The sequence below is a fragment of the Apodemus sylvaticus genome, chromosome 1 (assembly GCF_947179515.1).
Source record: "Apodemus sylvaticus chromosome 1, mApoSyl1.1, whole genome shotgun sequence".
NCBI lineage: Eukaryota > Metazoa > Chordata > Mammalia > Rodentia > Muridae > Apodemus > Apodemus sylvaticus.
The window spans coordinates 187020477-187046992 of NC_067472.1; the positions used below are offsets into that span (position 1 = coordinate 187020477).

General features: G+C 43.7%; 1 pseudogene; it reads right to left on the reverse strand.

Annotated features, from left to right (window-relative positions):
- Positions 1-9960: 9960 nt before the first annotated feature.
- LOC127664121 (cytochrome P450 2A8-like) lies at positions 9961-17478 on the reverse strand (annotated as a pseudogene).
- Between the last annotated feature and the right edge of the window lie 9038 nt (positions 17479-26516).

Consider the following 26516-nt stretch of genomic DNA (forward strand, 5'->3'; position numbering starts at 1 on the left):
CACCCCCTCCCCCTCACCAACTCCAATGCCCATTACCTGTTCCTCCTATCAGATTCATCCACATGATGTCGACTGGAGTGTATTAATCGTTCAGTTTTGTCCAGGTCACCCACACTGGCTGCTCGCTGCAAAGGACCCGTAGGGTCATATCCGATATAGAAGAGGGTAAATTTGTGCCTTCTCTGACGATTTATGCATGTACAGCCCAAACATGAATGCCACAGACGGGTGTACCAGCGACTCCTTTGGGGGACGTTTCTTGTCTGGACATCATATCTAAGATCTTCCTCCATTATTGAGGCCTAGGGCCTCAGGGCCCCCTGAGGGTCACCCAAGATCTACTTTCCCTCTCTTCCCTTCCCTTTAGCTGATCACTGCTTCCCAAATTCTATAATAAAACAAAACAGATTTAAAACTCTTGTGAACAAAACACTAAACAGTCCAGCACGTTCAGTATCAACTGAACTATACTTCAGTATACAGCAGTACTGCTATGCTAGAACCACCACTGTTACATGCTGTGAGGTCACAATGGTGCTATGTTAATGTTCTATGCACACATGCCCCATTCTTCAGTGGTTGGAGGCCAGGTATCTAATACACTTATGTACTAAGCTCATTCTTTGAAAGTACACAATCTAGTAGTGTTTTCTTAGTATGTCATTAAAATTATGCACCCATCACCCTATTTGTTTTAAAAACATTTTTATCAAGGGCGGCGGCGGCGGCGGCGGCAGTAGCAGTGGCTGCTCCAGCTGAAGGGCCATCAGCAGTGGAACCAAGGCGACACAGGGTCCAGTTAGGCCCTGCGCCCACGACCACTGACCTTCGCTGACCAGCCGGGCGGCAAGCAACTGCGGTTCTGCGGAGCCTTTCGCTGCACGGAAGCCACTTCAGAACTCGGCTGCCCGCCAGTCAGGAGAGACTCACCGCCATCTTGATCCCGGGCTCCAGAGATCGGTCAGACTGAGGTACACAAACATAATCCTAGGCCCGCAGGGGTCTGAGCCAGACGGGAGTTGGCCTGCACCCAGGCCCTGGGCTGTTCGAGTGGCCATCGGGGCGCCAACCCAGCCAGGAGTTTTTTTTTTTTTGCCCCGGCCGGTGCACGCACCACCATTTTGCCTATAGGAGCCAGAGTGCTCGGGAGGGCAGAGACTGCTAACAAGCGTAGCCTGAGGCTAACAAAACGGGGGTCTAGGCCCCAAAAGGCACAGGACTGACCCCAAGAACTGGGCGGCTTGGTGGACCATCTGTGTGTCAACCAGCCCAGGAGGTTATTAGCACAACAGACTCTCCCGGTGCTTTCGCGGAGCGCGGACGCGCACGCCCGCCATCTGGGTCACCTGGCGGACCCAAATAACAGACATAGCCCTAGGGGAACTTTGCTCGGACCTTGGCCTCCCAGGCGTTTGCCTGGACTCAGGGCCCAGGCGACAAGGCTAACCTAGTGTGCGCCAGCCCGGTTGGGGAAATCGGCTGCCCAGCGGAGTGAGCGGAGCACAGGGGAGGTCACAGCAACATTCACCTTCAGAGCTCCCTGGGGGTGCACACGGGTTCCACCTGGTCCACAGACACAATCTGGGGCAAGGCCTCAGGCAGAAGCCCCCAGCTCAACTCTCTCCGCTTCAGATCAGCCTGGGTGGCCGCCACATCTCCAGGTCCCTCAAGAGGCTAGTGGGGGCTTCCGGGCGGCCAGCTGGGAGAAGTCGGTGTGCTCCAATAAATCCTGCGGGCCCCAGCGGGAGCCTTCAGGTGCCTGCTTCGGGATCTGAACAGCCTGGACAACAGCACCCTGTCTATAGGCAGTGCAGAGTGTAAGCTGTGCACCAGAGGCCAACGGGGAAGGGGCAGCTTGCACTGGTGAGTCCAGCACTGACAAGACCAAGTAACACCAGTGAGAGCTAGATGGCAAAAGGCAAACGCAGAAAAGTCACTAACAGAAATCAAGGCAATATGGCAACATCTGAACCAAATTCTCCTCTACCAGCAAGTCCTGGATACCCCATCACACCAGTAAAACAAGATTTGGATTTAAAATCACTGGTCATGATGCTGGTACAGGAACACATGAAGGACATTGAGGAGAAAATGGATCAAAAGTTAGAAGCCCTTGCAAGGGAAACACAAAAATCATTGAAAGAAATCCAGGAGAATACAAAAGCCAACAAGGAGGAAATGCAAAAAACACTTAAAGAAATACAGGAGAACTTTGCTCAACAGGCTGAGGTCATGAAAGACGAAACACAAAAATCTCTTAAAGAAATACAGGAGAACTTTGGTCAACAGGCTGAGCTCATGAAAGAGGAAACACAAAAATCTCTTAAAGAATTACAGGAAAACACAAACATGCAAGGGAAGGAGCTAAGCAAAACCATCCAGGATCTAAAATCAGAAGTAGAAACAACTAAGAAAACTCAAAGGGAGACAACTTTGGAGATAGAAAGCCTTGGGAAGAAATCAGGGGACAGAGATGCAAATATCAACAACAGAATACAAGAGATAGAAGAAAGAATCTCAGATGCTGAAGATTCCATAGAAACCATGGACTCAACAGTTAAAGAAAATGCAAAGTGCAAAAAGCTTGTAACCCAAAATATCCAGGAAATCCAGGACACAATGAGAAGACCAAACCTAAGGATTATAGGCATAGATGAGAGTGAAGATTTACAACTTAAAGGGCCAGCAAATATCTTCAATAAAATTATGGAAGAAAACTTCCCTAACCTAAAGAGAGAGATGCCCATGAATATACAAGAAGCCTACAGAACTCCAAACAGACTGGACCAGAACAGAAATACTTCCCGTCACATAATAATCAAAACACCAAATGTTCTAAACAAAGAAAGAATACTAAAGGCAGTAAGAGAAAAAGGCCAAGTAACATATAAAGGAAGACCTATCAGAATCACAGCAGACTTTTCACCTGAGACTATGAAGGTTAGAAGGTCCTGGGCAGATCTCATGCAGACTCTAAGAGAACACAAATGCCAACCAAAACTACTATATCCAGCAAAACTCTCAATCACCATAGATGGAGAAACTAAGATATTTCACGACAAAACCAAGTTCACCCAATATCTATCCACAAACCCGGCCCTAAAAAGGATAATAGGAGGACAACACCAATACAAGGAGGGAAACTCCACCCTGAAAAAAGCAAGATAGTAACCTTTCATCAAACCCAAAAGAAGTTAAGCAATCAAATTTAAAAAATAACGTCAAAAATGATAGGAAGTAACAATCACTATTCCTTAATATCTCTTAACATCAATGGACTCAATGCCCCAATAAAAAGACACAGACTAACTGACTGGATACGTAAACAGGACCCTACATTTTGCTGCTTACAGGAAACACACCTCAGGGTCAAAGACAAACACTACCTTAGAGTAAAAGGCTGGAAGACAATTTTACAAGCAAATGGTCTCAGGAAACAAGCTGGAGTAGCCATTTTAATATCAGATAAAATTGACTTTCAACCCAAAGTCATCAAAAGAGACTCTGAGGGACACTTCTTGCTGGTCAAAGGAAAAATACAACAAGAAGAACTCTCAATCCTGAACATCTATGCTCCAAATGCAAGGGCACCCTCTTTCATAAAAGAAACTTTATTAAAACTCAAAGCACACATTACACCTAACACAATAATTGTGGGTGACTTCAACACTGCACTTTCCTCAATGGACTGATCAGGAAAACAGAAACTAAACAAGGACACAATGAAACTAATTGAAGCTTTGGACCAATTAGACTTAACTGATATATATAGAACATTCTATCCTAAAACAAAAGAATATACCTTTTTTTCAGCACCTCATGGTACCTTCTCCAAAATCGACCATATAATTGGTCACAAGACAGACCTCAACAAATATAAAAAGATAGAACTAATCCCATGCCTCCTATCTGATCACTATGGAATAAAAGTGGTCTTCAATAGCAACAGAAACAACAGAAAACCCACATACACGTGGAAATTGAACAATACTCTACTCAATGACACCTTGGTCAAGGAAGAAATAAAGAAAGAAATTAAAGACTTTTTAGAACACAATGAAAATGAAAACACAACATACCCAAATCTATGGGACACAATGAAAGCAGTGCTAAGAGGAAAACTCATAGCCCTGAGTGCCTCCAAAAAGAAAATGGAGAGAGCATACATTACCAACTTAATGACACACCTGAAAGCCCTAGAACAAAAAGAAGCTATTTCACCCAGGAGGAGTAGAAGGCAGGAAATCATCAAACTCAGGGCCGAAATCAATCAAGTAGAAACAAAGAGAACCATACAAAAAATCAACAAAACTAGGAGCTGGTTCTTTGAGAAAATCAACAAGATAGATAAACCCTTAGCCAGACTGACCAAAGGGCACAGAGAAAGTATCCAAATTAACAAACTTAGAAATGAAAAGGGAGACATAACAACGGAAACTGAGGAAATCCAAAAAATCATCAGATCCTACTACAAGAGCCTGTACTCAACACAACTGGAGAATCTGGAGGAAATGGACAATTTCCTTGACAGATACCAAATACCAAAATTAAATCAGGACCAACTAGACCATCTAAACAGTCCCATAAAGCCTAAAGAAATAGAAGGAGTCATAGAAAGTCTTCCAACCAAAAAAAGCACAGGACCAGATGGTTTCAGTGCAGAATTCTACCAGACCTTCAAAGAAGAGTTAACACCAATACTCTTCAAACTATTCCACAAAATAGAAACAGAAGGAACACTACCCAATTCCTTCTACGAAGCCACAATTACGCTGATACCAAAGCCACACAAAGATCCAACAAAGAAAGAGAACTTCAGACCAATTTCCCTTATGAACATCGATGCAAAAATACTCAACAAAATTCTTGCCAACCGAATCCAAGAACACATCAAAACGATCATCCACCATGATCAAGTAGGCTTTAGCCCGGGAATGCAGGGTTGGTTCAATATACGGAAATCCATCAATACAATCCACTACATAAACAAACTCAAAGAACAAAACCACATGGTCATTTCATTGGATGCTGAAAAAGCATTTGACAAAATTCAGCATCCTTTCATGCTTAAAGTCTTGGAGAAAACAGGAATTCAAGGCCCATACCTAAACATAGTAAAAGCAATATACAGCAAACCGGTAGCCAGCATCAAACTAAACGGAGAGAAACTTGAAGCAATCCCACTGAAATCAGGGACCAGACAAGGCTGCCCCCTTTCTCCTTATCTTTTCAATATTGTACTTGAGGTACTAGCTCGGGCAATTCGACAACATAAGGAGGTCAAAGGGATACAAATTGGAAAGGAGGAAGTCAAACTATCATTATTTGCAGACGACATGATCGTCTACCTAAGTGACCCAAAGAACTCCACTAGAGAGCTCCTACAGCTGATAAACAACTTCAGCAAAGTGGCAGGTTACAAAATCAACTCAAGCAAATCAGTGGCCTTCCTATACTCAAAGGATAAGCAGGCTGAGAAAGAAATTAGGGAAATGACCCCCTTCACAATAGCCACAAACAGTATAAAGTATCTTGGGGTGACTCTTACCAAACATGCGAAAGATCTGTATGGCAAGAACTTCAAGACTCTGAAGAAGGAAATGGAAGAAGACCTCAAAAAATGGGAAAACCTCCCATGCTCATGGATCGGTAGAATCAATATAGTTAAAATGGCCATTTTGCCTAAAGCACTATACAGATTCAATGCAATACCCATCAAAATCCCAACTCAATTCTTCACAGAGTTAGAAAGAGCAATTATCAAATTCATCTGGAACAACAAAAAACCCAGGATAGCTAAAACTATTCTCAGCAACAAAAGAAAATCTGGGGGAATCAGTATCCCTGACCTCAAGCAATACTACAGAGCAATAGTGTTAAAAACTGCATGGTATTGGTACAGTGACAGGCAGGAGGATCAATGGAACAGGATTGAAGATCCAGAAATGAACCCACACACCTATGGCCACTTGATCCTCGACAAAGAGGCTGAAAACATCCAATGGAAAAAAGATAGCCTTTTCAACAAATGGTGCTGGTTCAACTGGAGGTCAGCATGCAGAAGAATGCGAATTGATCCATCCTTGTCTCCTTGTACTAAGCTCAAATCCAAATGGATCAAGGACCTCCACATAAAGCCAGACACTCTGAAGCTAATAGAAAAGAAACTGGGGAAGACCCTTGAGGACATCGGTACAGGGAGAAAGTTTCTGAACAGAACACCAATAGCGTATGCTCTAAGAGCAAGAATTGACAAATGGGACCTCATAAGGTTACAGAGTTTCTGTAAGGCAAAGGACACCATCAAGAGGACAGATCGGCAACCAACAAATTGGGAAAAGATCTTCACCAATCCTACATCAGATAGAGGGCTAATATCCAATATATATAAAGAACTCAAGAAGTTAGACTCCAGAAAACCGAACAACCCTATTAAAAAATGGGGTACAGAGTTAAACAAAGAATTCTCACCTGAAGAACTTCGGATGGCGGAGAAGCATCTTAAAAAATGCTCCACTTCATTAGTCATTAGGGAAATGCAAATCAAAACAACCCTAAGATTTCATCTTACACCAGTCAGAATGGCTAAGATTAAAAATTCAGGAGACAGCAGGTGTTGGAGAGGGTGCGGAGAAAGAGGAACACTCCTCCACTGCTGGTGGGGTTGCAAATTGGTACAACCACTCTGGAAAGCAGTCTGGCGGTTCCTCCGAAAACTGGGCACCTCACTTCCAGAAGATCCTGCTATACCACTCCTGGGCATATACCCAGAGGATTCCCCACCATGTAATAAGGATACATGCTCTACTATGTTCATAGCAGCCCTATTTATAATTGCCAGATGCTGGAAAGAACCCAGGTATCCCTCAACAGAAGAGTGGATACAAAAAATGTGGTATATCTACACAATGGAGTACTATTCAGCCATTAGAAACAATGAATTCATGAAATTCTTAGGCAAATGGATGGAGCTAGAGAACATCATACTAAGTGAGGTAACCCAGACTCAAAAGGTGAATCATGGTATGCACTCACTAATAAGTGGTTATTAACCTAGAAAACTGGAATACCCAAAACATAATCCACACATCAAATGAGATACAAGAAGAAAGCAGGAGTGGTCCCTGGTTCTGGAAAGACTCAGTGAAACAGTATTTGGCAAAACCAGAACGGGGAACTGGGAAGGGGTGGGAGGGAGGACAGGGGAAGAGAAGGGGGCTTACGGGACTTTCGGGGAGTGGGGGGGGCTAGAAAAGGGGAAATCATTTGAAATGTAAATAAATTATATCAAATAAAAAAAAAAAAACATTTTTATCTTTAAGAAGAAATCCTGTGGCCATTAGAAGTTACTCTTTACTCCTCCAGAGCCTACCACCTATCAGATTGTTAGATTCCAGCTCAACACATCCCTCTTTGATGACAGAAGTGTTACCTCCTAAAATAGGAACTTTAATTCTGGTTGTATAGAGCATCAATACAATAGCCTTCTCAATAACCCATGATATGCGGGGGTTTCTGTGGGTCCCACTCCAACTTCTGCTTTTCAGTTCTCATTCTATTGGGTATTGTTGTGTTAGTGGCTACTGCTGCTGTTGTTTCATTTTTAGTTTAGGGGATTTGGGTATTTTTGTTTGATTTATTGATTGATTTGAGAGAGGGAAAGAGGGAGGAAGAAAGAGAGAGAAAGAGAGAGAGATTCACAGACACACAAAGATACACTCACAGGCACACAGGCTTGGGCACAGGCACAGGCACGGGCACGGGCACAGGCATGGGCATGGACACGGACACGGACACGGACACGGACACAAACACAGACACACACACAGACACAGACACAGAGGGAGAATGTGTGTGTAGACCTGTCTGTTCTGAACCTAGCTCTGTAGACCGAGATGGCTCTGTAGATCAGGGAACCTGATATAGCTGTATGGTAAGAGGCTCTGTCAGAGCCTGACATAAACGGAGGCAAATGCTTCAGCCAACCATTGGATTGAGCATGGCGTCCCCAATGGAGGAGTGAGAAAAAGGACTGAAGGACCTTAAAGTTTTGCAACCCCCTAGGAAGAATAATAATATCAACCAACCAGACCAACCACAGAGCTCCTGGGACTAAACCACCAACCAAAGAGTATACATGCAGGGACCCACAACTCCAGCTGCATATGTAGAAGAGGATGTCAAAGGATGGGCATGAATAGTATGAGAGGCCCTTGGTCCTGTGAAGGCTCGATACCCCAGTGTAGGGGAATGCAAGGTAGGAGAGGTGGGAGTGGATGGATAGAAAAACACCTTCAAAGAAGTAGGCGGAGGGGGATGGAATAGGTGGTTCCTGGCCTGCTTCAGATTATTATATAATCTGCAATCTGCAATAGGTGAGCCCTTATTAAGCAAGGCTGGAAGGGACTCATTTTAGGAAAGATTCCTGCTATTAATATGCTTATCCTCTTGTTATTCTTAAACATACATAATAATCAATAAATAATAGCACACTCCTTTGGAGCAGATTGCTGCAGATCCATGAAGACGCACTGTCTTATAGTGACGCTATATAGACAAACAGATGACTTAACTTTTAATGATGATCTATAAGAATTCCTAAAATTATATCTGTAATTATGAAGCTCTTTTGTAATAGGAATGCAATTGGGCCCTTTTTCTGATAGTCAAAACTGCAATGAGAACTCTGTCAGTCTCCCAAGTGTCACAAGTTAATTGCTCTTAGATGGGAACCAGACCTTGTCCTACTCAGAGCACATGCCAAGAGGTTGTTAAACAATTAACCAGAGGTCATGAAAAGGAAACTAAAGATTTATCATAGATGCTAGGACAGCAGATAAAATGTTGACTGGGTTTATCTATGCAAACATTCACTTACTTAGGGTTTTAAACCTTCAGTGAAGCTGTGGAGCAGAGACAGGTAATAAATCTTAGCTAGATAATTACTTCTAGTGGATATGCATGTAAACATTCTCTGTTGCCTACTTCTATCTCAATTTATGATTTGATATTTTCTTTGAACTTGTGATGAACATCATACCATGGTATCATGTATTCTGAAAGATGTACTGAAGACAAAGAAGAAAGGACTTTCTCTTTTTGCCTTTCCCCACTTTGAACGGGAACTTTTTATCCTTTCCCACTTAGAAGAATTTTTCCTTTTCCCTTCACATAGGATCTTCCTGCTCTTCCCCATAGATAGCTTTTATAGGAAACTTTTTTATTTTTATTTATTCGATATATTCTTTATTTACATTTCAAATGATTTCCTCTTTTCTGGCTCCCCACTCCCTGAAAGTCCCATAAGCCCTCTTCCCTCCCCCTATTCCCAAATCCACCACTTCCAAATTCCCTGTTCTGGTATTCCCCTATACTGCTGCACTGAGCCTTTCCAGAACCAGGGGCCACTCCACAGTTCCTCTTGGACATCATTTAATATGTGGATTATGTCTTGGGTATTCCATGTTTCTAGCCTTATATCCACTTTGCAGTGAGTGCATATCATGATTGCTCTTTTGAGACTGGGTTGCCTCACTTAGTATGATGTTCTCCAGCTCCGTCCATTTGTCTAAGAATTTCATGAATTCATTGTTTCTGATGCTCCACTATGTTTATAGGAAACTTATTACAACTTAATAATAAATGATATTATAACTCTTTTAAGTGTCCCTTTTTCTTCCTGCTACTTCCAAGTAGCAGGTTGAAAGTTAGAACCCAAACAAAGGTGATTTTCTTAATCTCCTGTTGTTTTAGGATGAGGTGCTAAGTGCCTGAGACTGCAGTCTCTGACCTCAGAGGAACACAGAAGGCAGTTCAATTATAATAGCATAGCAAATTAAATGTAGATAAGTAAACTTTTTATTATACAGCAACTCTAAATATCTCATAAGACCTAGTCTTACCCACCCTCCAACACTCTTCCCCCTCCTCTGCCTGAAGAAGAACTTACAAGATAGACAATCACTTCCTGCTTGGTCTGGCCCCCTGCACAGCACTGTAATCTGAATAAACTTTCTGATTCTCCATTGCCCTTGAATGTGAGATAAGGGGACCCATGATTGGCTGGCACAATGGGAACTCTACATCCTCCTCTAACAAATAGGCTCTCAAATGTGGCTGCTCTGTTTCTACATCCAAAGAGTGAGAAGACCTGTGTGTGTGACCTGGGAAAAATTCAGATTCAGCCTGAGCCATGATTTTTCCCATCTCTGAAAGGAGTTTGACCATGCCTTTCCTTTGACCCCAGTCCACTTGGTTGTCTGGAAGGGAGACTCCAACAGTAAGATCAAAGGGGGAGAAAGATATAAGACTACTCTTCAGAAGGGGAGCCAGGAAGTGTTAGCCCTGTGTGTGTGAGGAGGGGCCTCTTACCAACAGAAAAGAGCATAAATGGATTGCTCTTCTTAAACTGCCCCCTGTTGTGCTGAAACTGCTGAGGGTTAAAGTCATTGGGATTGGAGATGTACTTGGGATCTTTCAGCAAAGAGCCCAGGATAGGCAATACATCAGTGCCCTGGAAGACAGGAGCCATGGGACTAATTAGGCAAGGTGATAGATGAGCATCCTCAGGGCTCACAAGATTGGAAGGAAGAGGAGAAAAGGAGAGGGGCTGAGCTAAGAGGGAAGTGTTGGCCAATGTGACAGGTTCTCTTGGAGCAGTGGTGGTTCAAGTTCTCTGAGGAAGGTCGCTTGAGAGACTCACAATCTCTTGGAACAGAATGTTAGGGAATGAGCAAGCCCATGCCTGTCAATTCAGGAGGTTGTGGGCCCAGGAAGAAGTTCACACTCCCTGGTACAGCAATTTGGGGTTTGTGTGCCTCAGCAGGCTGTATGGAGGACGTGAGCCTCTTCAACATAAGTAACAAATTCTAAAGAAACAGAGTCATGGTCCTTACCATGAGAGTTTGCTAAACATGGGGTTGATGCCTGAAAAACAGGGAGACCCAGGATTGAGGACAGCTTAAACACCATGGTGAAGGAGCAAAATTTTCATTGAGAAGGAAGTGTGTAAAACTCTGACTGGGGATGGCCTGCTGAGTCAAGAGGACTGGAATGAAGACTCTTAGGCTCGGCATGGAAGTACCTTGGGGATGAGGATGCCCCAAAACTTGATGTCCTTGGTAGTTCTACAAGCCACACCAAGAGGAATTATGTCTCCATATCTCTGGGATCTCATGGATCACAGCCTTGGTGTAAGGTGTCTGCATTCTATCCTCATACTGAGGCTGTTGGTTCCTGCCAATCACCTGGTCAATCTCCTCATGCACCATAGCTGAGAAGAGATGTGTTTATACATTTAGAAAGGGAAGATGCATTAAATATGCAAAAATATGGTGATGTGGAATTATGGGTGAAATGTTATAGACCATTTGCAGTAGATGCTAGCTATATATGGTGCTGGAATAGGATCCCATTAACCTTCTTGGGCTAGAATCAGAGGCATTAGCAGGAGACATTTACAGATTGGTAAGAGAAAAAAAAGCAAAGTACATTCAATGATTGAGAGGAGCAGTTTCCAAATACCTTCAGGCCTTTTCATTTTTTTAAATACAAGTGAGGCTCAGCATGAGATGGGAAGTTTTCAGCGATAAATTAGTAAGCCAGGATTCCCTCCAACACTGAGCCCCAGACACACTAGACAAGGCACACTACCATATGGAACATCACCATAGCAATACCATTGAATATATCTCAGAACTAGAGACATTGGACCATTCTAGCCTAAGCAGGCCTTAGGTTCATGCTGAATAAGGCAAATTGTAATTTTGAGCAATCAACCATTTGCCATCTTATGTCTGCCTGAAATTAGACATGCTCATGATTATATAAGTACATGCATTGTGGGAAATGGCATGCCCAGTTAGCAAAGGCTTACATAACTCAAGCCTGTCAATCAAAACCCAAAACCACACACACCCTGCCTTTAGCAATCAACCCTTTGTCTTTCTGAACTCATAAAAGGAAACCCTGGACAATCGCCTGGGATCCTCAGCAAATCCTGCTCAACCCTCCACTCCTTTACACTGTAGCTATTCCTTACTTTCTCCTTGATTAGGAAAAATACCCAACAGCTTTTCCATTTGTTGCATTTCTTCAGAATTCTGAAAGTAGCTTAAAAATATGCTAAGAACCTGGAGAAACCAGTCAGATGGTGACCAGCATTCACAATGGGTGCCTATCAGATCAGCTTCCTTCAGAGACTATCTTAAATCTCTGATATCTGGGAGAACTGGGGTAGGGATAGCCAATGTCCAGCACGGTGTAGTGGTCTGTGGCCTCTACCGTCCCTGTCTCCCTCAACTTTACCTGCAACGGCAGGTGCTTCATGAGGAGCAAGAAGTTGAAGCTCATGGCTGTGCTGTCCATCTCTGTGCCCACGAAGAAAAGGTTCAGTGTGGTCATCAACAGATTCCTCTTGGGAAAATGAATTTGGGTGTTCTTCTCCTACAGGGAGAGGCACATTTATCTTAATTCCACTTAGCACTCTTTTAGACACTACTGGGAGTTTTCCCAGGATTCACTTTTCTTGGGTTCAGATTGAAGGTGGGAAAGGAGAGTCTGACCAATCAAGGCCCTCCCCAAGTGCTGGCTTCTCTCATACCCCCCAAGAAACAAACATAAAATCCTCCTTCCTTGGTCTTTCCCTTGGTGAATCTCTGTACTTTTGCTATCAACCTGGTTGGAATTTATTTAAAATAGTAATGATATTTTTAAAAAGAGGAGAGATGGTGGAGAGGGTAAGAAAGGGGAGAGAAGTAGAGAAGATAGAAATAGATGACAAAGGGAGGAGTTTCTGCAAGATGGAGAATCAGAATTGGCAATGAGAACAGCCTACTTTTTCACAATTTGAAGATGCCCTTGGAGGAAATTCTTCCCCTGCAGGTATGCATTTGTGAAGCGTGCCTGCATGTGTTTTTGCACACATGTATATGCCTAAATGAGCATGAGTGCCAGAGTGCATCTCTCTCACTGTGTGTATGTGTGTGTATGTGTGGGTGTGCGTGTGTGTGTGTGTGTGTGTCTGTGTGTGTGTGCATGCACATCTGTGTGCTGATTATTTCTGGGTACAAGTGCGCCTGTGGGTGTCCACACCCATAAGTATATATGAGACAGCCAGAAGAGAACATTGCATATCTTTTATCAGTCACTGCCCTATTCATTTGAGGCAGGGTCTGCTGTCGAACCTAGCTGTAAAAGAACTTCTGGGGAAATTAGTATCCCAGACCTCAAGCAATACTACAGAGCAATAGTGTTAAAAAACTGCATGGCAATGGCACAGTGACAGGCAAGTGGACCAATGGAATAGAATTGAAGACCCAGAAATGAATCCACACACCTAGGGTCACTTGATCTTCGACAAAGGAGCCAAAAACATCCAGTGGAAAAAAGATAGCCTTTTCAACAAATGGTGCTGCTTCAACTGGAGGTCAGCATGCAGAAGAATGCCAATTGATCCATTCTTATCTCATTGTACTAAGCTCAACTCCAAGTGGATCAAGGACCTCCACATAAAACCAGACACACTGAAACTAATAGAAAGGGATACCAAGCAGGATACCTGGGGGACAGTTAGAGAACCACAGAAATCCAGGGAGATTTGAATTCTAAAACAATCTCAAAAAGGCCAAAGAGCAAATTAACAGTAACAGGAAAGTGGATCCAGGGCAGAAAGGGCTTCGAAAGGGCACTCAGGGAAGGCCATGGAACCTGCCACTACACATCTGTCAGGCCTAGTTCCCCATGTGCTGTGATTCTCGCCATAGCCTTTGAAGAACCAGGTGAAGAAAGCTTGCTCTCCACGACCACTGACTTCCTCAGCCTAGTTCTCCAGAGCCTCCCTCATGGCATCATTTCCCCATGGCACCACAGCAGGACAAGGCCCCAGAGGAGTGTTGAACACAGGAACATACTGCTCCCTGATCCGGTGAAGGGACAAGTTAGAGAGGCCATTCCTGGAACATCCCATGTCCTGATGTCAGGTACATAGATGCATTGCGGTGATGTATCAAACCTCTAAACTATGTCTGCATCCTGGCCTAGTCAGTCTTCTGCCTCAGAATCTGAGCCACACTGGGCATGCTCCACAGCTCAAATGCACCATCTCTCTGCCCAGTACTACCTTTAAGAGGGAATCATAAAACTTCTTTGTGTCTAGAATGTTGCCAAGGAAGGGTAATGGGGTAGGTCCTTGAGGCATCTTCCTCAAGATTTTCCTCTGCCTCCACTCAGATGTTATGATTATGACACTGAAGCAGGTCAGCATAGCCCCCAGGAGCATCCCAGAGGCCAACATGGAGGCAGTGGGATGGACATGCAGGTGGTTATCTCTGGGATGGTGTATCTTTATACTCTAGGCTGGAAGGATGGCTCTAGCTCCTGTTTAATAATTATCTCATTTTTTCCTCCCAGCTATTGCCCATGGTGACATTGCCTTGGTTATGAAACTGGCAGCAAGAGAAGAGGAAGGGGGTTCACATGTAGTGGATGTTAGGACAGAAGAAAATTGTACCAAGTTTGCATAATGAGATGAGAGTATGGATTAGGACATTTCTATAATTGAAGACATGGTAACATCTGCATGTGAAGGAAGCATGCAGATACAAGGTAGAGGGTCTCAGACAGAGAAAGAACATCACGGGGACATGGATTTATGGTTTTAAAAATAATCCAGGGGCTTGGGACTTTTATTTGATTGCACAGGACATGTTGCTGTGGATTCAGGACCCTCTAGTGAGAATGCATAGAAAGTTAGTACCTTAGAGGGGAGATTCTGGAGTTGTGATCTGAAGATGTGGGGTTAATGGAGGATCCAGACCTGTGGGTTTGGAGTTCCTGGCAGGTGAAGTGTATTGAATGTCCAATAGGATCCTGCAGCCAGCACTGGATTCCAGCTGTTGCATTTTCTTTGACCCTATGCTGTCTCCCAATACCAAGAATTCTTAAGGAAGCCTCAAAGTGAGACCAGGACTGATACCATATAACCATATAAGTAAGACATTCCATTCCCACATTTGGCATGGAAAAGGGGAAAACAGCCAGGTCCTCATGTCCCTGGGACATTGCTTAGGATGAGGAGAAAAGCAGGGGAAATCTCAGTTGTCAGAAGGCCTGAGGTGGTTTTATAAAGCAGTAATACCAACCACCAACACAGAGGAAAACCCCAACTGGCCCAAAACTTCCTAATTAGTTGTAAGTTAACTTAGATCTTAAAATTGCTTACACAATGGTCACATTGTCAAATTTCCTTTGAAGGATTTAGGTTTATATTTGGAGCCCTGGCAGCTCTCAGCCTTAGTCAGAGAAATCTCCTTAGGCAATAGACAGAAATCAGTGCAGAAACGCACAATTGGTCACAGTGCTAGGAACAGGAGATGGAGGGTCAGCCCTAAATAATTGGAAAGTCTTAACCAATGACCTCCCACCACCACAATGGCTCAGCAAATCTTGCACAAGAGGCAGGAAGAACGTAGGAGCTGGAGGATGAGAAGGAGGACTGTGGAGTGCTGTCTTCTAGATGTGACATAGAGGCTGCATTCATAAACTCACAAAAGCTGGGTCACTTACAGAAGACCTGGACAAGGTCAACTCAGCCAACTCTGGCATAAATGGTGAAAGTGCACCCCAAACCCTATGACTTAATGAAGAGCTATTGGCAATTGAGAGCTGATGGAGAGAGCTAACCATTCTTTGGGGAGGGGTGTTCCCACTGGTGCGATTCCCATGTTCTAAGTGAATGGCCCCCTCCTCACCCAGTCACACATGAGCAGCTCTAATTTAATGGGTTATCAAAAAAGAAGACATGACGTTGGGAAAGGAAATTTGGTAAGATTTGGAAGAAGAAAATGAGTTGTTGTGATCATATTTCATTTCACATGTATACATTCCCTCTCAAGAATAAAGAAGCGTGTAACTAAAAACTGAGCACACAAAATAACGAGCTTCACTATGGCACAGCCACACACAGCTTGCGCTCACTGGTCTCCCTCTCCACTCTTCTACCCATCCCCTCTATCTTCCTGCTCCGTCCTTCCTCACTCCTGGTACAGAACACACATTCTCTTAGTCTTTCTCCCCCATTGCCAATGTTCTCTCACAACAGCTGTGTCTCTTCTTTCTACTTCCAAGATCTACAACCCCATATGTGCACACAAGTCTAGGGTTTCTTCTTACAAGGGGCACAACTCTGGTCTTTGTGAGTCTGGGACACTTTGCTTAAATTTAGTAGTTTCTAGGTTCTTCCAGGTTCCTATCGTTGCCATGGATTCATTTTCTTCTTCTGGGGGGACACATAGGTTGTCTCCATGAGGACCGTATATAAAATAAATATGGATGTCTAAATATCCTTATGGTAGGACTCAGCATATTTGTAAACTCCAATGGAATGGCACAGTGGGTAAAGAAGCTTGCAGCAGGCATGATGGTGAGTTAGTCCTCAGGAGGAAAGAACTGACTTCCACAGCTTTCCTAGAGTTTACACACACACACACACACACACACACACACACACACACACACACAAACCGGGTCTTTTTAACACACACACAAACACACACACACATGCACAAGTTCAAAACTGTAATACAATATTTTTAATAACAAATTCTGGACTTCTAAAAGAAAATGTAGGGAAAGGACACTGAACTATCAATATATACAAGAACTCGCTATAATATAATTATTACATATAGATATATACATATTAAATTCAGTGTAATGAATTCAGAGATAGAGAGAGAAATAATGTCCAGAAATGAAAAATAAGATTATATGAAGTTCAGAGAGCTTCTGCCTAGCACGGAGCACAGTTGGCAAAGTGAAGAGCAGATATGTATAATGGGTGGGAAAAGAATTTGTCAAACAATAAATAGATAAATGAACTGAACAGACAGTTCTCAAAAAAAAAGGAAAGAAAAAACAAGTATCTAATAAGCAGAACTTACAGGGGCTGAACCTAGGCCTCCCTGCACATAGGTAGCACATGTGCACTTGGTTTTCATGTGAGTTCTGAACATCTGGAGCAGATGCTATCCCAACAGCTGTTGCCTGCACATGGAATGTGTTCTACCAGCTGGGCTGCCTTGTCCGTCCCCAGTGGGAGAGGATGTGCACAGCCTTTCAAAGACTTGAAGTGCCAGGGTGAAGGGAGACACAGAGGGACCGTGGCCCTCAAAGGAGAAGGGGAGGGGAAATAGAGGAAGGATTGTGGGAGGGGTGACCAGGACCAGGACAGGACAGTGAGCAGAATGTAGAGTCAATACATAAAAGAAAAGAAAAGAAACTTTTTAAAAAAGAAAGAATTTGCATCATACACCAACAGGGAAATAAAAACCAAAACTAGTTTGAGAGTCTCAGAAGTGGCTTCTAATTTATCAAACCCCACCCCACCTCCACTGCCACCACTGTACTGTTTACGCCCTGAACACAGGCTTGTCCTTCCTTGGACAATTTCAGTAGCTGTTGTGTTATCAAGGCATCCATTCTCCTATGGGGACACTACAGACAGGACAGAGAGGGTGAAAGGGGGCACATGACTTAGAGACCCTCAGGCTAAAGGCCTTGAACATTTGTCTGTCCTGTTCACTCCACTTTTTCTGCTTCTGGGCTCTCATTTCCCCACCATTAAAAAGGGAAAGTCATAGCTAAGGCTGTGTTGCATCTCCTTTTGGAGTGATTCCTGGTGTCAAACAATTAGAAAACAGAAGAATGAAATCTGGTATGAGGCTTGAGTGAATTTGTGGAAAGCACAGTGGACTGTGGGGTGACCAGGATGGGAGCTGGAAAGAATGCAAGGCCACACTGTGTCCTCCATATTCTTTACATCTTCATAATGCTATTATTAACATACAAAGGAATGCATTTCTCCCTGACCTTTTCTTACACACAGATCACTAACTATGTTCTCATTCACACACACACACACACACACACACACACACACACACACACACACACACACCTTTATTGGCCTCCCCATAAAATTATTCACTGCTAGCTTATTCACACCTATCAAATTTTGAGCATGGTGCATTGCAGAAAGATTTCTTCATGCTGTCCTTGGCTTTCACCTAATCAAGTTTAACTATCCCAATGTCTCTCCTTTTGGAAGATGAGATTTTCAGAAAGGATTCACTCCTCTATTTTCCTCATTCAGTCAAAGCTGCCCCACTGCAGCTGATGGAGGAAGCTCTCCTTCTGGTGGACAGACAGGAAGACAGAGAGGAAGACAGAAAGGAAGATGATAACACACTACAAGAATCAGATGGGTATATGCCCAGGAGTGGTATAGCAGGGTCCTCTGGAAGTCTCATGTCCAGTTTTCTGAGGAACCTCCAGACTGATTTCAAAACTGGTTGTACCATCTTACTGCCCCACCAGCAGTGGAGGAGTGTTCCTCTTTCTTTACATCCTCGCCAACAGCTGCTGTCTCCTGAGTTTTTGACCTTAGCCATTCTGACTGGTGTAAGGTGAAATCTCAGGGTTGTTTTGATCTGCATTTCCCAAATGACTGGGCATATACCCAAAGGATTCCCAGGCATGCAATAAAGACACATGCTCCATTATGTTCATAGCAGCCTTATTTGTAATAGGCAGAAGCTGGAAAGAACCCAGATGCCCCTCAAAGGAGGAATGGATACAGAAAATGTGGAATATTTACACATTGGAATACTACTCAGCAATTAGAAACAATGAATTCACAAAATGTTTAGGCAAATGGTTTGATCTGGAAAATATCATCCTAAGTGAGGTAACCCAATCACAAAAGAATACACATGGAATGCAATCTCTGATAAGTGGATATTAATTAGCCCAGAAGCCCTGAATACCCAAGGCACAAATTGCATAACAAATAACTCCCATGAAGAAGTATGGAGAAGGTCCTGATCCTGGAAAGGATTGATCTAGCATTGAAGGGAATATAAGGACAGAGAAAAAGGAGGGAAGTGATTGGAGAAGGGATGGAGAGAAGAAGGTTTATGGGACATATGGGGAGGGGGGATCCGGGAAAGGGGAAATAATTTGGAATGTAAACAAAGAATATAGAAAATAAAAATATTTAAAAAAAGAATCAGATGGGAATATGAGAGGAGGGAAGATCTAGGAGCAGTTTGGGAGAAAAGGGTAAATATGATAAGTATATATGGAATTTTCAAAGAAACAAATATATACAAAAGAATATGAAGAAAAAAGCATTATAAACAGTAAATAATCATATCAACAGTGAAGCCACAGAGCTAAAGGAAGAGGTGGGGACATGGGCAGAGGCTGACTCTGGTACACTGTGATTGACGTACACAGGAGTGGAGAGTCAGACATGACAGTGAGATGGGCTGACTGCAGACACCAAGACACCCTGCATCAGGCAGGAGATCAGAGTCTCTCTCTCTCTCTCTCTCTCTCTCTCTCTCTCTCTCTCTCTCTCTCTCTCTCTCTCTCCTCTTTCTTGTCTTGCCCCCTTTCCTTCATTCAGAGCCCCCTCTCTGCCTCAGACTCTGCTCCCAATACTCTGCGTTTCTGATTTTCTATTATTCTCCTGGTACTCATGGTTGGTGCCCCTGTGGCTGTTCATTCTATGTCTCACCCTTGGTGCCAGAGCTGAGCGAAGTCATGATCAGGTCCCAGAAGGTGGGCTCACTCTGCCTGAAGTTCAGCATCTGAGCAGCAGGGATCTGTCCAGGGCTCCAGTGGTTGAGTACAGGGATGCAACGTGCAGACAACTGACTGCAATCCAGGGCATGAGTCTTCTCTAAACCTTCTCTCCAGAATTGGGATGATGTCAGTGAATGACATGGAGATGTCAGAATAGAGGCTCACTCATCACTTTTTCACAGCGGTCCAATAAGAGCTGTGGAAACATTTACTTCTTGTGAAGGCTATTTGTGAACGACAGAACCACAATGGCATCTCCAACCCAGGGGCCCTTTAGCTTCTTTAGGACTAGAATTCGGTTCTGTATCTATGGTGCTTGCAATATGGGATTTAGTAAATGATTCTGCAATGAATTAGCAAATAGTGAAAGATCCCTATGCCGGTATATTGCACCACAGCTCTGAACCTTGTCAGAAGGGGTCTATCAGGATTGCCTTTTGGCAGAGGCTCACTCCTTCCCACTAAGCATCCTTTGTGAAAAGGACTGAGCAGCATTGGGATTTTGTCTGAGATGCCATTACCAACCCTTACTTAGCGTGTCCTCTTGACCACTGTTAGCATCAGAACCATCCAGGAACACCAGAAGCTGTTTACAGCCAGCCTCTGAACCCAGTGATGACATCATTCCTAGGCATCAAGACCTTTCTCTGTTGCCACAGCAACCACCCCATGCCACCAACTCTTGTGTTATTCATTTTACCTGCATTACCTGCACGACACTACTTGTGTTACCTACATAATGGCTCAGATAAAAGTCAAGGACCACGACCCATAGCTCTCTCTCACTCTCTCTCTCTCTCTCTCTCTCTCTCTCTCTCTCTCTCTCTCTCTCTCTGTTCTTTCATTCCTCTTCAGGAGTTCCTCTTTCAATAAAGACCACCGACATGAGCACTGTGCTGGCTTGGAGTGATCTGTCCAGGAGTACTCTGCTTTTCATCTAACATTGAGGCTGAAACTCACGCGTGACCACCCAGGCGGTTTCGAGGCTCCACTGCAAGCACCACCACCACTGCTGCGGGGCGCACAGGACTCCACCACGAAGTCTGGCCTCTGCCACGTGGGTTAAACCCCACAGGACCTCATCCGGACAGGTCAACAAGCTGCATAGGCTCACTTTTCCTGCCACCAGATTACCAAAACCTTCACACAGGCATCAGCAGATTGGTAAGGTTTTCCAGGGCAGGGCCCCTTCTCCAAAGAGATTCGGCCACCCTCTATGGGCTCAGGGGATGGACTTTCCACGGTCCCTATGACCAGCCTCCCAGCCGACACCCCAGGTCATGACTTCAACCCTTGGGTGATCCCTCCCTCTCAGAAACGCTACTCATGAAGCGGTTTTCTCTTTTTGCTGTAGAGGAGTCCTAAGCTTAGGTAAATCGTTTTTTCCTGTGAGTCCTGGTCTCACATAGCCACTAGCATACCTGTGACAACCCTGTTTGTCTAGATTGACTGTTTATTTGTATTAGTTATTGAATTTTTCTCAGAATGTGTGTAGGAATAGTTCAGTAACATCCCCACACCCAATGAGTATCTGTCATCTTCAGCCATACCTCAAGGTTTTCTTCTGAAATGTCTCCTGGAAAATCTCAAATCTCTAAAACTAACACCCGACTTTTGCCATAAGGTCTGAGATCAATACCCATTAGACAATGGCTGCAAACAGCCACTTAATGTCACATTTGATTCTGTCATTTTAAGGGATCTTCACGTGTACTGCCAGTGGTCCAATAAATGGAAAGAGGTCCTTTATGCTCAAACTTTTACCTATCTTCGGTCCAAACCCTCTCTCTGCAATTCTTGTACCATCAACTTCTTCTAGCTATGCAACCTCTACAGGATGACACCACAGTCCTCAATCCAGTTACAGAACCACCCCTTACCACTGCAGACTTGTCTCTGCAACCTGGCCTAAGACCCCAGCCTCCTCAGCTTCCTCTTCTCACCAGACTTCCCCAGAGCCTCCTTGCTTGACCTCTCCAGACTCCTTCTCTCTTCCTGGCCCAGCTGCAGGCCACTCCAATCATTCCACACTGTACCTACTTTCAGCCCTCCCACCACACTTAAGTCTACAGTTAAACCCCCTACTTCTCCCCTCCCCTACCCAACCCAACCCAGCAGCAGTCCTTCCTTTAAGGGAAGTTGCTGGGGTAGATGGTCCAATCAGAGTACATGTCCTTTTCTCACTAAGTGAACTTTCCCAAATAGAACAGAGACTGGAATCCTACACCTCTAACTCTTCGTCCTCCATTAAAGAATTTCAGTGTATTACTCAATCTTAGCTTGACCTTTCCTTGCTCGACCTCTCTAGACTCCTTCCCTAGAATACATGCAGACATGACTCATCAAACAAATCCAACATATCCAATCAGATCTGAGATAGTACCTGACCAGGATGCTCAATGGAGTTATGATTCCCTAGATGTTATTTTAGCCAGAGATGGATTCATAACCTGCCTCCTGGCTGGTCTCTGTAGAGCAGCCTTAAAATCAGCAAATTTTGAAAAAGTCCAAGAGGTCATCCAAGATAAACAAGAAAACCAGTCTTGATTTTTAGAGACCATTACAAAGGCCCTTTTACAACATACTAATTTAGACCCTGAAAACCCAGAAGGTAAGCAATTCCTGATGACATACTTCTTTTCCCAGAGCTACCCTGACATTTTAAAGACAAACTCAGACATTTGGAGAGGGAACCCCTACCTCCACAGGAAGGAGTCTTAGCACTGACCTGCAAATTGTAGCATCAGAGAGATGAAGAGGCCTGCAGACAAAAGTACCATATGCTGGCAAAGGCTGTGTGACCATCCCCAGACACTGCCCAGGCTTCCTGGGCTTCTAAGGCTCAGGGACCACCAGGGTCCGGCTACAAAAGTGATCAACAAGGTCATTGGATGAAGGCTTGTCCTAACCCTGCAATCCAAAAGGGCCGTGACCTAGGTGTCATGAGGAGGATTATTGGGCTATCCCTTGTCCTGTGCGACTCAGGACAGAGGGACATCACTCTCAGGTAGCCCTCCAGCTGATGATCTAGGCTTGCCGGTGGACGACTGAAGAGGCCTGAGCTCCCTTGATCTGACTGCTTCCATCACCACCAGAGAACCGAGGTAGTCATCATGGTATCTGGGCAGCCCATCTCCTTCCTCTTGGACTCTGGGACCACTTACTCAGTCCTGATGTAGTTTTGGGAACTCACCTTTCATTCTTGTTCCCCTGTTGTCATTGTAGGAGGACAACCTTACCTTCCTCACCAAACACCACTAATTTGTTGCATTTTTAGGGGTGTTCCTCTCACCCTTCCTGTTTGGTAGTACCAGTGTGTCCTGTCCCCTTATTTGGAAGGGATCTTCTAGCTAAGTGGGGAGCCTCTACTTCATTTGCTCCCCTCACTTGTCTAAACCCAACCTTGCCAGCAGACCCTCTCCTCCTCCTCCTCCTAGCCAGTCAACCTTCTAAATCTAGCATGTTGTTCCCTTTGTCAGCTTCTCAGTAGACCCCCAAATCTGTGATGATTAGAACCCCTCTGTTGCTAATCATCTTTCTCCTGTTGAGAAAGAGGAACACTCCTCTACTGCTGGTGGGATTGCAAGTTGGTAATAAGGACACATGATTCACTATGTTCATAGAAGCCTTATTTATAATAGCCAGAAGCTGGAGAGAACCCAGATGATGTCTTTCCAAAGAGAAATGGATACAAAAAATTGGTATAATTATGCAATGGAGTACTACTCAGCTACTAAAAAGAATGAATTCATGAAATTGTTAGGCAAATGGATGGAATTAGAAAGTGCCATCCTGACTAAGGTAAACCAATCACAAAAGAACACACACAGTATGCACTCACTGATAAGTGGATATTAGCTCAAATGCTCAAAAAGACTGTCCTACCTGGGGATTCATCCTATAATGTCACCAAATACTGACACTATTGTGAATGCCAAAAAGTGCTTGCTGAAAGGAGCCTGATATGGCTGTCTCCTAAGGGACCCTGTCAGAGCCTTATAGATAGAGGCTGATGCTAGCACCCAACCATTGTGCTGAGCGTGGGGTCCCAAGGGAGAAGCTAGATGGAGGATTGGAGGAGCTGAAGGGGTTTGCCTACTCGTGGGAAGAAGGCCAATGACTGCCAATCAGACCCCCAAGGGCTCCCAGGGACTAAGCCATCAATCAAGGGTTATGAATGGTTCCAAGTGAAATTGTGGTAGAGGAATGACTTGTTGGGCATCAATGGGAGGAAAGGTCCTTGGTCCTATGAAGGTTTAATAGATGCCCCAGCATGGTGAAATGGAGAGGGGGTAGGTGGGAGTGGGTTGGGTTGAGGGGCAGCTTCTGGGAGGCAGTGGGAGGGAGGATGGATTGAGGGATTTCTGGGAGGGCAGAAACAAGGAAAGGATATATCATTTGAAATGTAAATGAAGAATATATTCAATAAAAAAAGAAAAGAAAATATCATCCTGACTGGGATAACCCACACCTAAAGGGACATTCAAAGTATGTACTCACTGATAAGTGGATATTAACCAAAATGTAAAGAATCCCCAAGATACAACCCACAGTCCATAAGAAGTTTAACAATACTGAAGGCCCAAGAGAGCATGCTTCAACCTTGTTTAGAAAGGGGCACCCAGCTGGACAGTGGTGGTGCAAGCCTTTAATCCCAGCACTTGGGAGACAGAGGAAGGAGGATTTCTCAGTTGGAGGCCAGCCTGGTCTATAGAGTGAGTTTCAGGACAGCCAGAGCTACACAGAGAAACCCTATCTCGAAAAACCAAAAAAAAGAAAGAAGGAAAGAAAGAAAGAAAGAAAGAAAGAAAGAAAGAAAGAAAGAAAGAAAGAAAGAATTGAAAAGAAAAGAAAAAGAAAGAAAAAGAAAAGGAAAAGGAAAAGAAAAGGAAAAGAAAAGAAAAAGAAAGGGGAACACAATAATCCCAGGAGGCAGAGGAATGCAGGGACCTGGGTGGAGAGGGGAGGGGGAATGGAGCAGGATCAGGTTTGAGGGGAGACAGGAGAGAAGCCCAGAGGGCCTGAAAAATGAATGGAAATATGCAGCTGTGGGGGTGGGGTAGGGTAAGGGGAACCTCTAGAAATTCCCATAGACCTGGGATGTGAGAGGCTTGTAGGATTCATTGAGGATACCCTTATTCAAAATGCCCAAGAGTGGGGAGATGTACCCTTTATTTGTAAAAGCCATAAACAGAAAACAACCAGGATGGACTTCAACTGAAAAATGGATCAGGAAAATGTGGCATATTTACAAACTGAAATATCATTCAGCTATTAAAAACAAGGAAACCATGAAATTTGAAGGAAAATGAATGGGATTTAAAATTTTCATTCTGAGTGTGACTGCTATCCATGCCAGCTTTTCTCAAGAGAAAACTCGAAAACCTGAGAATTTCATGAAGTTGTTGTTTTTAATAGCTGTGTAGTATTCCATTGTGTAAATATACCTTTTTTTTTTATCCACTACTATGTTGAAGGACATCTGGTTTCTTTCCAGCTTCTGGCTATTATAAATTAGGCTTCTATGAACATAGTGGAGCATGTGTCCTTATTACATGTTGGAGCATCTTCTGGGTATATGCCCAGGAAGGATATACCTGGGTCCTCAGGTAGTACTATGTCTAATTTTCTGATGAAGCTCCAAACTGATTTCCAGATTGGTTGTCCCAACTTGCAATACCACCAGCAATGGAGGAGTGTTTCTCTTTCTCTGCATCCTTGACAACATCTGCTGTCCCCTGAGTTTTTCATCTTAGCCATTGTGACTAGTGTGAGGTGGAATCTCAGGATCGTTTTGATTTGCATTTCCCTGATAACTAAGGATATAGAACATTTTTTTATGTGCTTCACAGCCATTCAAGTTTCCTCAGTCGAGAATTCTCTGTATCATTGTGTACCTCATTTTTTAACAGTTTTAATTGACTCTAGAGTCTCACTTCTAAGGTTCTTTGTATATATTGGATATTAGCCCTCTATCATATGTATGTATCAGGATTGGTAAAGATCTTTTCCCAATCTGTTGGCTTCCATTTTTTCCTGTTGACAGTGTCCTTTGCCTTACAGGAGCTTTGCAATTTTATGAGGTCACTTTCTTTGATTCTTGTTCTTAGAGGATAAGCCATTGGTGCTCTTCTGTTCAGGAAATTTTTCCCTGTGCTGACATATTCAAGGCTTTTCCCCACTTTCTCCTCTATAAGCTTCAATGTATCTGGATTCATGTGAAGGTCCTTGATCCACTTAGACTTGAGCTTTGTACAAGGAGATCAGAATAGGTTGATTTGCATTTTTTTGCATGCAGATCTCCAGTTGACCCAGCACCATTTGTTAAAAATGCTGTCTTTTTTCCACCGGATGTTTTTTAGCTCCTTTGTCTAAGATCAAGTGGCCATAGGTGTGTGGGTTCATTTCTGGATCTTCAGTTTTGTTCCTTATTATACCTTCCTGTCTCTGTATCAATACCATGCAATTTTTGTCATTATTGCTTTGTAATACAGCTTGATGTCAGGGATGGTTATTCCCCCTGAAATTCTTTTATTGTTGAAAATAGTTTTCACTCTCCTGGGCTTTTTGTTATTCTTAATGAATTTGCTAATTGCTCTTTCTAACTCTATGAAGAATTGAGTTGGTGTTTTGGTGGGGATTGCACTGACTCTGTAGATCTCTTTCAGTAAGATGGCTAGTCTTACTATATTAATCCTGCCAATCCACGAGCACGTGAGATCTTTCCATCTTTGAGTTCTTTCTCCAGAGACTCGAAGTTATCACACAGATCTTTCACTTGCTTGGTTAGAGTCACACCAAGGTATTTTATGTTATTTGTGACTATTGTGAAGGGTGTCACCTCCCTAATTCCCTTTTTTCAATTGCAT